The 19,182-nt window shown below is 36.6% G+C and overlaps 1 protein-coding gene across 5 annotated transcripts in view; it reads right to left on the bottom strand.

Annotated features, from left to right (window-relative positions):
* The window catches only part of LOC129718938 (protein retinal degeneration B), a 104,577-nt gene that overhangs the window by 45,943 nt on the left and 39,452 nt on the right, over positions 1–19,182 (bottom strand). For 3 of the 5 annotated variants that reach the window (XM_055670181.1, XM_055670182.1, XM_055670179.1), the window contains exon 1: positions 3,781–4,144. The exons of 1 other annotated variant lie outside the window; for it this stretch is intronic. The gene's annotated coding sequence lies outside the window, so the exon portion shown is untranslated. Of the gene's footprint in view, positions 1–3,780; positions 4,146–19,182 lie in introns of those variants that run through there. One more of the 5 variants, XM_055670183.1, reaches the window with a different exon arrangement.

The following is a 19,182-nucleotide window of genomic DNA, read 5'->3' on the forward strand; positions in this document are numbered from 1 at the left end:
AAACCGGAAGATCTTGGATTTCAAAATGACGCCTGGGGTCGATTTCTGGTCTCTAGGCATCATTTTGTTTCCGTAAATATCCATTTAAGGTGGTATTTTTACATTTCGGAATACTTTCCGGAAGTCACCAATTTGGTTTTTTAAAATGGTGTCTGAAGTTGATTTCCGGTCTCTAGATATCATCTCAGAAATACTCATATTGAATGACACTTGGTCGTCATCTTGAATTACAAAACGGCACCTGCTGTCGATTTTTTGCCTCTAGGAAATATCGATATTGATAGACTGTTGTCTGGGGTCGATTTTCGACCTCTGGGTGTCATTCTGGCTTCGAAAAAAAAAACATTAGGTGGTATTTGGCCAAATTTGCCTGTTTTCCGAAAACCGAAAGTTGGCGTCTTGAAATTTAAGATGGCATTTGGAACTTATTTTCGGTATGTGGGTATTATATCGATTCCAGAAATATGCATATTGGATGGCTTGTTTTTAGCTCTGATTGATCGAATTTTGCGTTCAAAATAAGGCTCTAAATTTTTCAATAGTACAAAAGTTAGCATGAAAAAATTACGTGTAACTCATTTTCCAATCGATTACTGCAAAACCGAAGATAAATCGTTGAAAATTGACTGAGCTATGGGCATTTGAAATTAGACAGAAGCTATTTCATGTTCCGATTTGAAACACCCTGCTATAAGAGCTTGCCGAAAAACGTAGTTCTACGTCAAAATTACAATTTTTTTTTAAATTGCAAGTTTTAAAAAAGTAGATTTTTTTTCAGAATGTAAAAGAATACAGGTTCAAAATTTCTCGATAAAGAACAAACAAGATCGAAGCAAAACTACTTTTAGATTAAAACTTTATTTGCATGGAACCGCTCTAAGGGAATAAAATGATATAATAAAAAAAAATATAAATATCGCAAAGCAAAGAACAAAAATATTCTATTATTTCTGCTATATACTTTTTTCACCTTTATTCTTTTATTTCAACTTTTTATTGCGAGCTTCATTTTTTCACTCATTCTTTTCATCGTTCATTTTTTTTTTTTTCATGTGCCATTTATGTAATAATCTAGTTTTCCATCCTGACGTTTTAGTTTTTGTTTCCAAATTTGTGTGTTCATATTGTCACGTTTTTATTTTTTCTACAATATTACTCTATTTACAATTTTAATTTTTTCATGCTCAATCATTAGGAAGAGAGTTTTCTCTAGGACTGAAAATATGCAAATTACTCGGTAGTCTAAGAGTTTAAAAGTCCAAGAGTCCTTGAGTCGAAGAGTCCAAGAGTCGAAGAATCTAAGAGTTTAAAGGTCGAAGAGTCTAAAAGTTGAAAAGTCCAAGAGTCGAAAATTCCTAAGAACGAAGATTCCAAGAGTCCATGAGTTCAAGAGTCGTAGAATCAAAGATATCTAGTGGAAGAGTTTGAGAGTCGAGAAGAAGAAGAAAGTTGATGATTTCAAGAGTACAGAGTACAAAAGTCGAATAGTCCAAGAGTCCTAAAGTCCAAGTAGAACCGAGAAGTCCAAGAGTCGAAGATTTCAAGAGTCCAAGAGTCAAGGAGTCCAAGAATCGAGGAGTTCAAGGTTCGAAGAGTTTTGAGAAGAAGAGTCAAAGAGTCGAAGAATCTAAGAGTCTAAAAGTCGAAGAGTCTAAGAGTTGAAGAGACCAAGAGTCGAAAAATCCAGAAGTTGAAGATTCCAAGAGTCCATGAGTTCAAGAGTCGAAGAATTCAAGATTCCTAGTCGAAGAGTCCAAGAGTCGAAAAGTCTAAAAGTCGAAGATTTCAAGAGGTTAAGAGCCGAAAAGTTCAAAAGGTCAAGAATCGAAAAGTCTAAGAGTCGAAGAGTCTAAAAGTCGAAGAATCAAAAAGTTGTAGAGCCTAAGAGTCGAAAATTCCAAAAGTCCATGAGTTCACGAGTCAAGGAATCGAAGATTCCTAGTCCAAGAGTCGAAAAATCCAAAAGCAGAGGATTTGTAAAGTTTAAGAGTCGAAAAGTCCAAGAGTCCAAGAATCGAGGAGTCCAAGAGTCGAAGAGTCTAAAAGTCGAAGAGTCGAAGAATCGAAGAGTCCAAGATTCGAAGAGTAAAAGAGTCAAAGAATCGAAGAGACCAAGAGTCTAAGAGAGAAGGAAATTATATTTTGACAAAGCATACACAAAATCAAGAGAAAATAATGTAAAGGAGAACCGAAAAAAAACTAGAAAAATATTTGAACAACGAAATATAAGATAGAATAAAAAAGACAGTTTTAACTAGAAATACGGAGATAAAATAACAGAATTTATTAATCTATGACTTCATTGAGTATCCCATTGTAAATAGAAACGATCAATGAAAATTCCAATCTTGAAAATAAAAAAAAACATAAAATAAAAACATAAACAGAAAAAATGAAAAACAAGGTTCGAGAATTGTTCATTAATAATAAACAAAAAGCAAATTATACAAATCGAAAAATAGGAAAAAAAAAATAGAAAAGTGGTGGCAATAAGCGAAAAGATACAAAAAAATAAAAAATAAAAAAGGAAATGAACTAAATAGAAAATTAAAAAACCTCAGATTGAGAAAAAAGTAAAAATATGTAACATCAAAAATTAACAGGGTGTCGAAAACCTGGAAAATCAAGCAATGTCAGGGAAAACTGAAAAATATTCAGAGAAAACTTCTTAACCGAGACGCGATTTTTTTTAAACGACTCTCTAGCGTAAAAACTGATTTTTGTATCGTAAAAGGCTAATAACGTCTACGGTTCGGTTTCATATCCGATTGAATACTTTTTTCACTGGGATTTCAGAGTTGCGTTCATCTACGTTTAACTTTTTTGTGCCGAATGCTGAAAAATATCAGGGAAATTAATGTTATATTTCAGGAAATATCGGGGAAAATCAGGTCATTTGATTTTAAAAACTTGTTCGCCACCCTGATTAAAAAATTATAAGACCGATTGCAAAACATGTCCATATTTTCCTCCAAATTCGTCTGTACGATTGATTCAGAGTTGAAAAGGATTGGTGTATACTTTTACAATGTACACACAAAACTGATCAATAATTGATATCAACTGATTGTAACTAAAAATAAATTTCCAACGTCCTTCGGCTTCGAAAACGACTAAAACGCGCTTCCAAAGAAAACGTAAATCACAATCAGCACACACTACAGAAGCGGTCACGGAAATATAATGCCGCTTTCGACTCGACTAGCCCCTGCTTACCTGCCATTAGGCTTGTCTAATGTGTCTAAATTGTACATTCATCTATATGAAATACGCGTGTGTGTATAAGCTTGTTTCCATGCCAGCAAAGCGTGTGACGAAAAACCCCTAAACGAAAGTCTATTTCCCGATTGACGTCATCAACTCCCATATCCCATAATGCCAGGCGTATAGAAGAAGATGGAAGGGTAGGAGGAGTGTTGTCCTTGGATGTAGCGCGCACACACCCCCCAATCGGAAAAAGGGAACGACACCAACCAGAGCAGCAGCAGCATCCGGAAAGCGAACGAAAAATTTGCTTGCCTTTTTTTTTGTTTGGACACCTAGTGGAGGGCCTGGCCGGCGCGGATACTGGACATGGGATGGATAAACCGCCAATAAATGATACTATTTTTTCTCTCGCTGTTTGCTTGCCAAAGTTGTGAAGTGTTTAACCTTAGAGCTGATTTGGAAGGTCTCTTCCTTTGCTCTGATGACGACTGTCTTAGGAGTGGAAAGTAAAGGGAACAAAGAAACAGCTTCACATTTTCAAACCCGAAACAAAAAAAACTATATTAATCCTACCTTTAAGTGACGCAAATCCTCACACGCTAAATCCAAATTAATGTTTGATAGTAAATCAATCACAGAACTTTTCACGGTCGTTAGTTTCCACTTAGGTATTTCCCACGGTTAGCATCTTTCTCCGTTGTTGCCGTCCCGCTGTCTGTCGGAAAACAATTTCCCTTTCCAATCGCGCACTTCACCCGTACGACAGCGTACGTGCTTTTCTACGATCCTTTTCTGCTCACAATGCCGAAAACTTTCAGACTTTGCTACTGAGAACCAAATAAGCAGAAAAAATAGAAAAAACAACAAATCATTCAATCGCTCCTATCATCTGTCTGCCGTCTGTTCGGGTTCACGGTACGCGTTTAACTCGCTACGGATTTTTTGGAACGCCGTTTAACTGAAGCAATAATCCGTCAGTCACTCTTGCCGAGTGTTGGAAAGTTCACCTTTGGCATTTCGAAGGGCGCATGCTTGGCTCCCGCGTTCTGCTGTTGGTGGTTGGATCCCTCTTTTTGTTGGCTGCTGCTGGTTCTGGCCGCTCCGGAAAACATTGACTTCCCATTCGGTACGCTACGCTATTTACGCGAGCTCTGCTGCTGCTCCACAGCCGGTGGTGAGTTACCTTGGAGATGGCAGATGACGTTGCGCTGGAGTGGAACCGGTTTTAGGTGTAATAAAGGGCCTACCTTTTTATCTGTTTTTTGAAGTAGAATACTTCTCTCAGGAAGTTGGGCTACATAGGGAAGTAAAATGAAAATCTAAAACCGAAAAAAGTGAAAAATATATCCAATTTCAAATGCTAATAAATCGGTTAGTTTTCGATGGATTTCCTTCGTTCTTTCAGCAATAGATTGGAAAATCTTCTAAGATTCTTCCCAAATGCAGATAATTGTAATTTTATTTTTCAAACTATTGTACAAGTGAAAATAGTCAAGCCTTGTCAAAACGAAAACTTCGACCTCTGATTGGTCGTTATATGACTTGAAATTTAAGATGGCATTTGGAACTTATTTTCGGTATGTGGGTATTATATCGATTCCAGAAATATGCATATTGGATGGCTTGTTTTTAGCTCTGATTGATCGAATTTTGCGTTCAAAATAAGGCTCTAAATTTTTCAATAGTACAAAAGTTAGCATGAAAAAATTACGTGTAACTCATTTTCCAATCGATTACTGCAAAACCGAAGATAAATCGTTGAAAATTGACTGAGCTATGGGCATTTGAAATTAGACAGAAGCTATTTCATGTTCCGATTTGAAACACCCTGCTATAAGAGCTTGCCGAAAAACGTAGTTCTACGTCAAAATTACAATTTTTTTTTAAATTGCAAGTTTTAAAAAAGTAGATTTTTTTTCAGAATGTAAAAGAATACAGGTTCAAAATTTCTCGATAAAGAACAAGCAAGATCGAAGCAAAACTACTTTTAGATTAAAACTTTATTTGCATGGAACCGCTCTAAGGGAATAAAATGATATAATAAAAAAAAATATAAATATCGCAAAGCAAAGAACAAAAATATTCTATTATTTCTGCTATATACTTTTTTCACCTTTATTCTTTTATTTCAACTTTTTATTGCGAGCTTCATTTTTTCACTCATTCTTTTCATCGTTCATTTTTTTTTTTTTCATGTGCCATTTATGTAATAATCTAGTTTTCCATCCTGACGTTTTAGTTTTTGTTTCCAAATTTGTGTGTTCATATTGTCACGTTTTTATTTTTTCTACAATATTACTCTATTTACAATTTTAATTTTTTCATGCTCAATCATTAGGAAGAGAGTTTTCTCTAGGACTGAAAATATGCAAATTACTCGGTAGTCTAAGAGTTTAAAAGTCCAAGAGTCCTTGAGTCGAAGAGTCCAAGAGTCGAAGAATCTAAGAGTTTAAAGGTCGAAGAGTCTAAAAGTTGAAAAGTCCAAGAGTCGAAAATTCCTAAGAACGAAGATTCCAAGAGTCCATGAGTTCAAGAGTCGTAGAATCAAAGATATCTAGTGGAAGAGTTTGAGAGTCGAGAAGAAGAAGAAAGTTGATGATTTCAAGAGTACAGAGTACAAAAGTCGAATAGTCCAAGAGTCCTAAAGTCCAAGTAGAACCGAGAAGTCCAAGAGTCGAAGATTTCAAGAGTCCAAGAGTCAAGGAGTCCAAGAATCGAGGAGTTCAAGGTTCGAAGAGTTTTGAGAAGAAGAGTCAAAGAGTCGAAGAATCTAAGAGTCTAAAAGTCGAAGAGTCTAAGAGTTGAAGAGACCAAGAGTCGAAAAATCCAGAAGTTGAAGATTCCAAGAGTCCATGAGTTCAAGAGTCGAAGAATTCAAGATTCCTAGTCGAAGAGTCCAAGAGTCGAAAAGTCTAAAAGTCGAAGATTTCAAGAGGTTAAGAGCCGAAAAGTTCAAAAGGTCAAGAATCGAAAAGTCTAAGAGTCGAAGAGTCTAAAAGTCGAAGAATCAAAAAGTTGTAGAGCCTAAGAGTCGAAAATTCCAAAAGTCCATGAGTTCACGAGTCAAGGAATCGAAGATTCCTAGTCCAAGAGTCGAAAAATCCAAAAGCAGAGGATTTGTAAAGTTTAAGAGTCGAAAAGTCCAAGAGTCCAAGAATCGAGGAGTCCAAGAGTCGAAGAGTCTAAAAGTCGAAGAGTCGAAGAATCGAAGAGTCCAAGATTCGAAGAGTAAAAGAGTCAAAGAATCGAAGAGACCAAGAGTCTAAGAGAGAAGGAAATTATATTTTGACAAAGCATACACAAAATCAAGAGAAAATAATGTAAAGGAGAACCGAAAAAAAACTAGAAAAATATTTGAACAACGAAATATAAGATAGAATAAAAAAGACAGTTTTAACTAGAAATACGGAGATAAAATAACAGAATTTATTAATCTATGACTTCATTGAGTATCCCATTGTAAATAGAAACGATCAATGAAAATTCCAATCTTGAAAATAAAAAAAAACATAAAATAAAAACATAAACAGAAAAAATGAAAAACAAGGTTCGAGAATTGTTCATTAATAATAAACAAAAAGCAAATTATACAAATCGAAAAATAGGAAAAAAAAATAGAAAAGTGGTGGCAATAAGCGAAAAGATACAAAAAAATAAAAAATAAAAAAGGAAATGAACTAAATAGAAAATTAAAAAACCTCAGATTGAGAAAAAAGTAAAAATATGTAACATCAAAAATTAACAGGGTGTCGAAAACCTGGAAAATCAAGCAATGTCAGGGAAAACTGAAAAATATTCAGAGAAAACTTCTTAACCGAGACGCGATTTTTTTTAAACGACTCTCTAGCGTAAAAACTGATTTTTGTATCGTAAAAGGCTAATAACGTCTACGGTTCGGTTTCATATCCGATTGAATACTTTTTTCACTGGGATTTCAGAGTTGCGTTCATCTACGTTTAACTTTTTTGTGCCGAATGCTGAAAAATATCAGGGAAATTAATGTTATATTTCAGGAAATATCGGGGAAAATCAGGTCATTTGATTTTAAAAACTTGTTCGCCACCCTGATTAAAAAATTATAAGACCGATTGCAAAACATGTCCATATTTTCCTCCAAATTCGTCTGTACGATTGATTCAGAGTTGAAAAGGATTGGTGTATACTTTTACAATGTACACACAAAACTGATCAATAATTGATATCAACTGATTGTAACTAAAAATAAATTTCCAACGTCCTTCGGCTTCGAAAACGACTAAAACGCGCTTCCAAAGAAAACGTAAATCACAATCAGCACACACTACAGAAGCGGTCACGGAAATATAATGCCGCTTTCGACTCGACTAGCCCCTGCTTACCTGCCATTAGGCTTGTCTAATGTGTCTAAATTGTACATTCATCTATATGAAATACGCGTGTGTGTATAAGCTTGTTTCCATGCCAGCAAAGCGTGTGACGAAAAACCCCTAAACGAAAGTCTATTTCCCGATTGACGTCATCAACTCCCATATCCCATAATGCCAGGCGTATAGAAGAAGATGGAAGGGTAGGAGGAGTGTTGTCCTTGGATGTAGCGCGCACACACCCCCCAATCGGAAAAAGGGAACGACACCAACCAGAGCAGCAGCAGCATCCGGAAAGCGAACGAAAAATTTGCTTGCCTTTTTTTTTGTTTGGACACCTAGTGGAGGGCCTGGCCGGCGCGGATACTGGACATGGGATGGATAAACCGCCAATAAATGATACTATTTTTTCTCTCGCTGTTTGCTTGCCAAAGTTGTGAAGTGTTTAACCTTAGAGCTGATTTGGAAGGTCTCTTCCTTTGCTCTGATGACGACTGTCTTAGGAGTGGAAAGTAAAGGGAACAAAGAAACAGCTTCACATTTTCAAACCCGAAACAAAAAAAACTATATTAATCCTACCTTTAAGTGACGCAAATCCTCACACGCTAAATCCAAATTAATGTTTGATAGTAAATCAATCACAGAACTTTTCACGGTCGTTAGTTTCCACTTAGGTATTTCCCACGGTTAGCATCTTTCTCCGTTGTTGCCGTCCCGCTGTCTGTCGGAAAACAATTTCCCTTTCCAATCGCGCACTTCACCCGTACGACAGCGTACGTGCTTTTCTACGATCCTTTTCTGCTCACAATGCCGAAAACTTTCAGACTTTGCTACTGAGAACCAAATAAGCAGAAAAAATAGAAAAAACAACAAATCATTCAATCGCTCCTATCATCTGTCTGCCGTCTGTTCGGGTTCACGGTACGCGTTTAACTCGCTACGGATTTTTTGGAACGCCGTTTAACTGAAGCAATAATCCGTCAGTCACTCTTGCCGAGTGTTGGAAAGTTCACCTTTGGCATTTCGAAGGGCGCATGCTTGGCTCCCGCGTTCTGCTGTTGGTGGTTGGATCCCTCTTTTTGTTGGCTGCTGCTGGTTCTGGCCGCTCCGGAAAACATTGACTTCCCATTCGGTACGCTACGCTATTTACGCGAGCTCTGCTGCTGCTCCACAGCCGGTGGTGAGTTACCTTGGAGATGGCAGATGACGTTGCGCTGGAGTGGAACCGGTTTTAGGTGTAATAAAGGGCCTACCTTTTTATCTGTTTTTTGAAGTAGAATACTTCTCTCAGGAAGTTGGGCTACATAGGGAAGTAAAATGAAAATCTAAAACCGAAAAAAGTGAAAAATATATCCAATTTCAAATGCTAATAAATCGGTTAGTTTTCGATGGATTTCCTTCGTTCTTTCAGCAATAGATTGGAAAATCTTCTAAGATTCTTCCCAAATGCAGATAATTGTAATTTTATTTTTCAAACTATTGTACAAGTGAAAATAGTCAAGCCTTGTCAAAACGAAAACTTCGACCTCTGATTGGTCGTTATATGATTGCTTCCCAAGCACGGTCGACAGAATCATAGACCTTGCCATTTGAAATATGCTATTTGGCCTATATAAAAGCCTGTTTCACCCGAAGCCGCTCATTATAATTCTAGACTGCGACAACAGCAGTCCTCCCTTAGCAGTAGCAGTGCAGTGCAGTGGATACAGCAGCAGTAGCAGTGCAACGGATATAGGCCACAGCTGTGTTATGGCAACGGATTGCTGAGCGCGTCTCAGCATCGATAGCAGGACCAGGTGATGCAGGACAGCGGATACCACTGGCAACGAAAGCGTCCACTACTGTGGCAACGGGGATAGCGCAGCGGTTGACGTTGGTCTCAGCATCAATATAAGCAGGGCCAGCTCATGCAGTGTGGCATTTTAGTGAAATGCTGTCTCTGAGCGATTGCAGGCACACCAGCAAATGCATCCAATGAAAAGAACATTCTGGAAAGCTTTTGAGTGTTTATCTTCCCTCAAGGAATACTTTATTCGCACTGCCAGTGATAACGCAAAGATGTGATCGGCATCTTATCAAACATTGTATTAAACAACAAATTGTCCTTTTCAGGATGAAATAAAAACCTAATTGAAGAGTTAATATTTTCTCTTAAATCAATTTACACTTTCAAAAAATTTGAAACAGGTATATATATATATATATATATATATATATATATATATATATATATATATATATATATATATATATATATATATATATATATATATATATATATATATATATATATATATATATATATATATATATATATATATATTTGACTTCATCTCCGTGTCTCAGAACGTACTGAATTATCTTTTCCTTCAGTCATGAGCACAACATCCGAAAAGCTTTCATTATCAGCATAAAAATTAATTTTTCGCATAATTAAAATTCAAAAATTATCAAGTCCAAATCATGACAAGCAACTATATTATTGAGAATGGTCAATCCTTGTTGAAGCGCGAAATTTGACTGATCTGATTAGTCGTTAATATGATTGCTTCCCAAGCACGGTCGACAGAATCATAGACCTTGGCATTTTAAATTTGCTATTTGTCTGTATAAGAGTAAGGATGGGAATTATCGACTGAAATGGCTATCGATAGTTATCGATGATTGCCTACTACTATCGATAGGTTTTTCATCCTTATATAAGAGCCTGTTTCAGTCGAAGTCGCTCATCAGGGACGAATGACCGTTTGGGTTAAAGTCCCTTCAAAAGAAATCAACGTCAACAGCAACGAAGCCGCTCATAATAGTTCTAGACAGCGACAACAGCATTCTCTCCTTAGCAGCAGCAGTAGCAGTGCAGTGGATACCAGGCGGATAGCGGCCACAGCTGTGGCATAGCAATGGATAGTGCACTAGTTGCAGCGAATCTCAGCATCGATAGCAGCTGGGCCAGTTGATGCAGGGATAGCGGATACCAATACCAGCGTGTAGCGGCCAAAACATTGGCATGGCTACGAATAGCGTAGCAGTTGCAGCGGGTTTAGCATCGATAGCAGCTGATGCAGTGAAGCACTTTAGTGGAATGCAGTCTCTGTGCGATAGCGGGCACTAGTAAATGCATTCAATAAAAGTTGACTCATTTTGACAACACATGAGCCGTCTAGTTTTGAGTTTTAAGTCAGCTTTTCACTGTTCATTTTATCACAAGGAATACTTTAATCGCACTGTCAGTGATAACGCCAAGATGTGATCGGTATCTTATCCGATATTGAATTGAACAACAAATTAAAAAATGACTGACACGTAAGCAGCCGGGTTTCTTTCTTGTAAAAGTATTCTACTTCATCCTTGCGGTCGTGGCTTTGCACACAACCCTCCTGTGATTTTTTTTATTAAAATGGTTTTGCACAAGCTTTTGGTTTTCATACTTTACTATATCTGATAATGTTCACTAGAATAAATCTGATTTTTTTCTTTTTCACCTCATATAAATAAAATAATTGTGAATATGCTTTCACCAAAAGCTTTCGGTTTCAGATTAGTCCAAGCCAAATAATTGTTTTTAAGATCAGTTGAGAAAAAATAAATTACTTTAAAAAAACACTTTTTGTGCTAGACCTTGTTAAAGGCAAATATAACCGAAAACTGAAAATACTCTGCAGTACCTAGTTAAAATTTGGCGATATGCGTAGAAGGATTTTTTTCATCACATAGGGTCCTCTATCACCCCACTCAGATATTTATTCAATTATTGCAGTTTTCAAACGTCTTTATTTGTACTGAAGTTATTTCCCTAACACAGACCTCAGAAGGTAGAGCAAATGATTACAAATATTCGTTGGCTGGAAATGACAACCAAATAGCATTGCTTTTGAGCAAAAGGTTCACAACTGTGGATGGTATATATAGCTTAGGTCTACGTATTCCTGCTGGCAAATGTTTAGGCAATTTTCATAGAAAATTCCGTTCAGTATTTTTTTGTATTGAAGAGTTGTTTTCCTACACAGACAGAACGATAGACTAAATGTAACTGAAATACTTCAATGGACCAAAAGAGCAGTAACAAAGCATTTAGTAAGAACGGAAAACAGAGAAAACATTGCAGAATAAACTTCAAGTGCTTTTCAAGACTTGAACAAAACTAAACTTCCGAGATATTGTCAACCTAGTGATACCCCGACAAGTCACATTAAGTGTGTGCAACACATGACCTCAGAGAGAATATGAAAAAAAATCTTAATCTCTTCAATATCGTGGAGCTTCTGGATTAGAATAAAAATACAAATATTAATTCTTTAATCCATTGCTTGTACAAGAATTGCGTTAAACTAGTTTTGAATTCGTTACATTTATAACATGTTTAAACCGAACAGATATGACACGTAGTTCAAGTCGTCCATCATCAACTAAAAGCGGTTCGTTCAAGGTGTGATCTTGTCAACTTAACGACAATTCTAGAGAATCGACTCTACAGATGGAGTATCCTGGAATTTTGAAGCATATTTGTGCAAAGAAGTTTGGCGCATCCGTGTCGCCTTAGCACGTTTTCTTCTTTGCTGTAGAATATCTAGAGCATCAGTTCTTGTACGGTGGCAGGTTTCTTCGATCATTGCAGGGTAGGTTACGTTAAGCAAATTCTATGAAGGGTCTGTGGAGTTTTGATAATAATCCCATACTATCGTATCAGATTCTAGTACAGGCTGCACGAGGCTGACGTAGGTACGAATTTCAGTGTGTGCGGATCCTTGAAATCTTTAGTTATTTCAAAGTGTGTTTTATTTAGAATTTGGCCGCATGCAATTTCCGATTTTTTCATGAGAAAATAACGTACAAAACTGGTAAAAATATGTTTTTGCACGGTTTTTATTAAAATTCAAAGAAAAAATACAAGAAAAATTATTCATCTACTGTTCTGATGAATTTTCGAACTTTTCGTCGAATACCTCTCATCAATTTCTGCGCAGTGGTAACATGAGCCGTATCGGGCATTTTTTCTACCACTTCGCCATATCAGATGATGTTTTGATTGATTCTTCAATTTACACTTGACTATTGCCCTATATATTTCAATGGAATGAAACTATGGGCAGTTTGGTGGATCAATCCTTTTTTCTATAACATCAATACTATTCTGCTTGTACCATTCCAATACATCTCGGGCGTAGTGGCAGCCAGAACTTCACGGTGCCTCCATGAGTCCATGTGACTGCATGAAAGGGAAAACTATCTCCTGAAGACACTTCTCCTTGTAAACGTGTCCTTTTATCGTTACTCCAATGAAAGACACTTTTCTTGCTCGGGTTCTGGCAACCAGGTTCTATTTCAGTGTCCTGTTGGGTTGTTCGCTGGCATCAAAGATGACTAGTACAAGATACCTGACCCTTGCAGTATGCAGCGGACACGATTATCGCTGGGCGTGAACGAAAGTCGAACTAATTTGTATACTTACTAGGGTGGGGAATCGTTATATATTTGTTATATTTGGGGCCCCAAACAATCCTAAATTTATCGGAAGTCCATTGGTTTTGTCTTCGCTTGGCGCATTGCATTTCAAATTTATATGGAGATTTGTATGGAAAAACAAACTTTTTTGCATTTTCCATTCTAAAGAGCTCAAACTGGCCCAAACCATAGGTTTCATAACTTCAGATGGTAGGTTTTTTGACGCCTAACAACTTAGCCGAAGACACTAAAGAGCTGGGGTGTCCCAAAAAAATACTAGAGCTGTTCAAAGTTGATTATGTCGAAATTTATGTTGCAAATCATTTTTTCTGCCAACACTGCCACTGTACCGGCGTCTGTCAGATTTCCATCAAAAGTAACCTCTGAAACACGTTGTAGACTCTACCTACGCCTAAAATATTGACCTAAATTTGTTTGCTCGATCCAGTTGAGTGTATAAACTTGTTACGACAGGTTACTTCTGATGGGAATCCTACTGACACCGGTAATGTTGGCAGAAAACAAGATTTTCTGCATTTAAATCGACATACTCAACTTTGATCAGCTATAGCTCTTTTTAGGCACATTCGAGCTGTTCAGTGTCTTCTGCAAAGTTGTTCGGCAGCTGAAATACTATACTTTAACATAATGTAGTGCATTATTAGAGCATTATTGGGCTTTTTAGAAAGGTAAATGCAAAAAAGTGGGTTTTCCCATATAAATTTTCATACAAATTTGAAATGCAATGCGCCAAGCGAAGACAAAACCAATCGACTCCCGGTAAGTTTAGGGCTGTGTGGAGCCCCAAAAGGAACCAAAAAAATTTGGTTCTGGAAAATCGATCATTTTCCCCACCCTAATACTTACGTACTTTGATGATGACGGAAAGGCAGCGAAAGATGAAGCTTTTTTTTCTCAATATCCTTGTATGGTCATGCCATCTAATTTTCAATATCCTTATATGGTGCTGCCATCTAGTTTTTATTTTCATCTGGCGGATTATGCACGATAAACCTATTTTGCTAATAATCATAGTTTTATGCGAAATTGAGTCATCAGATGGCAGCACTAACCGTTGTAACCGTGTCGTGGGCAAAATGAATGAAAAACTGGAGGTCCGGTATCTTGTGATCCTTCACGCACACCGATTCGACGAACTATACTATGTGCTACATTGAACCTTTTCGCCAAATCACGGAGCGAGACACCGGGATATTTACGGACTGCCCTGATGACCTTCGCTCGTATGTTCCACTTCTACGTTTGGCTTGTTCGGCGCGTGCCACCGTCGAAGTGTCCCAGTAACGTTTGACCACGGTATTCACAGTCGATTTCGGTAGTTTGAGAGCCTTGGCTATATTGTGTTTTTACCGTGGGTAGGTGGCCAATTTTTTCTCGTCTCTCGCGTTCCATCTAGGATAACTTCTCAACGCGTGTACCAATCGTAAAGAAATTTTTACCACTAAGTAAACGAACCTTTCAGATCAAAACGCTGTCATTAGTTTCTGGGTACGACAACTAGAGGCGCTGCAGTAATTAAAATAAAACGGCCAAATACTAAGTGGAACAAACCTTGGAACTAGAAGGAGAAAAAGTTTTCTAAAATTGTAGATAGAGATAGACATTTACCATAACTTCTCTATAAGAACGACATGAATGCACGTGGGACTGGTATGCGATTATAGGAAGTAGGCCAGTAAATCACAAATCGTATAGCAACGTAAATCCAATTTCAATTATGAATAAAATGAATTCAAAAGATAATTTTCAAAAGGTGAACCAAAGACGATCTATGAACTATAACTTGACGTGGTTTTCGCAAATATTATGGATGTTAGCACTGGAGTATACTGCCGGTACCCGGATAACTGTCCCATAATGAAAAACAACATGTTGAGAAAACAGCGATTTAATGTTATCCGTGAGGTTTCGGATTTCCAGCTATTTTAAGCAATTACATCCAGAACCAATCAACATAAAAGTTTCATGGCACCACAAGTTTAACGTTTAGAACAAAAAACCATAGGTGGAATTGGTTTTACGTTATATAACTTGAAAAAAAGACAAAATGGGACAAAATATGCAGGTATATTCCAGAAGTACTCGCATATTTTGTCCCATCACATATTAATTCAACCAGCAACCGGCAGTATCATCGGCAGCGTAGATTGTACTACAGAAAAACAACATTAGTCTTGTTAATTAAATGACATACTTCTATATGCCAAAACTAATCCGATATACATAAATCTGGATCAAGATTATAAGTTCGCAGTTTGTACCACTATGCAGTGGGACTGTAATGCGGGTACTTTTAATGTAGGACAAACACAACTTGGTATTTTTTCCGAGTTTTTCCATACAAAAGTATCAATTTTATTTTTTTCCGGAAAATATGACAACAATAAAGTCGATTCCTGATGATAACTCAAAAGTGACCAAAATCAGTATGGGACAGTAATGCGGGTACCGGCAGTATATGAGTCTTATTTTTTCAATCGAGAACCAATTTTCAAATGCTGGATAGAAGCAACAAATTTTTTTTTAAATAAACAGAAACAGTAAATAGTAATAGATAACAAAGATGCTGATTTCATACTTGAAAAGCAAATATGGGTCATTCCATGTCAAGTGTCCGAGGAAATGCATCGACCATCTCCGATTTCGACCAAAATTTGTGAGTCGATGTATTTCAAGCCGAAACTTATAAGTACAAAGTGTTGTACCGTTTGGTGGACCCCTCGGCCAATGGGACTGCCTCCACTTTTTGCGAATTTAGCGAAACACCTTTTTTATTTTGTGAATATCTCGGGACCCTGAAGAGCTACAGGTGATATTGACATATCATTTTGAAGGGTTTTAGATGTTAAATCGAACTACGTGATTATTTTTTTTTCTGCAGTGTTGCCAACATTGCATTTTTTCGATTCAAAACTTAATTTGCAATTTCCTCAAAATACCCTCCCTTCGATTTTGATTTTGACCACGCCAATGTGTTTAGCAGACGATTTTACATAGGAATCACTTATCAGCAAAAAACAAAATGTAGCGTTTCAGAGATACAGCATTTTCAAAATTGCAAGATTTTGGATTTTGCCTACACACGAAAGCGCTTATACATAAACAGCTACTATCCTTATGGTATCCTAGCAGGCGTTTGTGTAATCGAAGAGTTGTTCCTTAGAGGAGCATCCGTTAATGATGTAACGCAAAAAATCCCGTTCTAGAATCATTTTCACGAAAAGTTGCAGGAGAGTTTTGGTTACACTTTTCACATGAATCTTCATTTTATTGGTTTATCACATTGTAGAAATTATCCTTTCTCAATTTAAAACCGTTTTCGCAAACAGGCGAATGGTCATGTTTTTTCCTGATTTAAGGTTTGCTATGATTTCAAAATTGTAAACAATGTGTCTCACGGGTGCAGTCATTTCATTCTTGAAGATGGTGTGTTTAATTGGATTGTATTTAAAACAAATTTGTGTCGCTGGAAAACGGAATTGGTTATCACAGCAGTTTACGCGATGAGGTTTACTAGCTACTAAGGGAGCATGTATAAATGACGCAGTTTTTTTTTATTTTTTTTACCCCCTTCCATTCCCTTCCAGCATTTCGTCACAAAGTCAGACCTCTATAGATAATTTCGTAGAATTATAACAAACTTCTCACCACGCCCCCCACCCACACCTCACCCCAATGACTTTTTTGCAAACTTTATTACTAAAAACATACATTGTATCATAAATGAATAAGACAAGACAAAAAACTAAAAATGACCATAAACAAACAAAGCCGTGAAAAAAAAAAACAATTAGAATAAATCCAAATTTTTCAATTTCATATTTGCTCCGTAGCTTGGCTTGACCCCCTAGCCTCCCCTCTGTCAAATTTCGTCACAAAACTGCTAGTCGTTGCATGTTCGAGTCCCGGCTCGGGAGAAGACTGTTATTATCAGTAGGAATCAGTGGCTGCGAAGCCTGTGTCAAATAAACAGAACAGAAAAATCCACCTCTGCTCTAATCCTGGGTAAGAAGAGGAATAAGAAGAAGAACATAGACGGATAAAGGTTATGAGAAAGTTACTTGCTTTATGACGTGCTATGATATGAGCAAATTAAGATATTCGGTTATGATAAAATATTTTGGATGCGTTCGGAGATTTGTTTGGTCTTGAATGTAAATACAAAATTAAGAAATTAAGAAATGAAATCTGAAATCAGCATTTTTTTCACGCTATTAACAATGTCACAAGTTGGTTTCAAAACTCGAATCATGGACAAAAGTCTACATTTAACAAAATACTACAAGGTATACAGCCCTAGGGTTGTATGAAATGGTGACGTGGGACTAAACACTGTAATTAGGGGATTTTTTGTTACAAAATATACAGAGTCTGCAGACAGAATCAATGTGTTTATTTTCAGCCTCCCCTGGAAATCAACTTTTGGAATATATTCAACAACACTCGAAGAAATATCATTTATATTTGGCGATATTATGCCTTTAGTATTTTTTTTTTTTTGTGCAAAAAAATATGTATTTAACAAGGCACAAGCATATCGTGCTTGTTGAAGAAGCACCAAGAATTTCTCATAATGCGTCAAAGTCAGAGTTATCTCTATATCCTCAAAAATCAAATCCAATAATGCTTACGTTATCATAATGAATGGTTTTGTCTTATTTAACTCTAACTAAATCAAATCTATGGTATGGATATTACTTTCAAAATAATATGGAAGCCCTTACAAAGGTTCATCAATTGGAAAACATAAGAAAATATTTTGAACAAAATTCCTAACAAGTTCCAGCAAAAAATCGTAGAAATCCACAATTACATTTTTATTTTTTGCTTGACAATTTTTTCATTTGCCTGCAACTACATTCGCTGTATTACGAAGACAGGATATATACGTTTATTATGGTAAAGCTTAGAATAATAATATATCATCTAACAATTTTGAAATATAAAAAGAGATTCTGTACGAATCTTACTAAATAAACTAAAAAATCACAAGCATTCGCAGGTTCTTACTCTTCTATAAATGTATATATTTAGGAATTTACTCTTTTGATACTATCCGGTCACGATTATTTAGTGAATATCGAAGATAAAATTTAAAAAATATCCGTTGCAAAAATTCACAATTCTTGTTGAGTAATTCATGGCAATCATATTTATGAAATAAACTTTCAATCACCATCAACAGCAGCATTGTAGTTTTTCCTCAATTGCATACGAATAGAAATGTACGAACAAAAGTGTACCACTGCAATACGAATAGTACTGCTGCAGTACGAATAGAAGAGTACCACTGCAATCATAGACGACAAGAGACCTGCGGTTCTATACTCCACTGGTACTGTTGCTTTTACTGGCATGTTTTCTTTCAAGACATCAGTTTTTATTAGGTTCTACAGTACCTAACACGCAGGTTTAGAGATTGTTCAAGGATGGGGATTGTTTCAAACTTTTAGGAAAACTTTTACCTTCGAGACATCATATTAGTCTAAGCTCATGGAAGCAAAAATAAATTGACCTATTGGGACGGGGAGACTCTGACAATTTTTATTTCGAAATTGATACAGGGAATATCACAGGGAACGGATGGTGTCATTCACGTCGTCTGTGCTAGGAATGCTCGCATGTAATTGGTTCATTATTCGCGTAAATTTGTTATTGAAATTATTATCAATTTTACCGCTTAGCAATGAAATTAGAGTGATAATTAACACATTACAAAATTGTTATACATTTTATCCATCCAACAACATATTGGTTATTGTTATCCATCATGTGGTTATGCTGTTATTAGCGTTTGAAATCTGACGCAACATTTGCCCGTTTCATTTCCAATTTTACAGAATGCATCCCAGTATAGTAAACAAAGACGTGTCCCACGTCAAAACAGTTTGAATTTAACCCTCTAGTCCCCAGTGCCGCCTCTAGACGGTCTTCAGTCAAACCTTTAAAAAGCTTCAATAAGGACTTAAAAAATGTTTATAAGGCTTCATAGTGATTTTTTCGAAGTCCGTCTAAAAATTAATTTGGGTACTAGAGGGTTAAATACGAAAAGTGTAGCCAAAACTCTCCTGTAACCTTTCGTGAAAATGATTCTAAAGCGGGATTTTTTGCATTACACCATGACCGGTACATCTCTTCGATTACTCAAACGCCTGCTAGGATACCATTA

The sequence above is a fragment of the Wyeomyia smithii genome, chromosome 1 (assembly GCF_029784165.1).
Source record: "Wyeomyia smithii strain HCP4-BCI-WySm-NY-G18 chromosome 1, ASM2978416v1, whole genome shotgun sequence".
NCBI lineage: Eukaryota > Metazoa > Arthropoda > Insecta > Diptera > Culicidae > Wyeomyia > Wyeomyia smithii.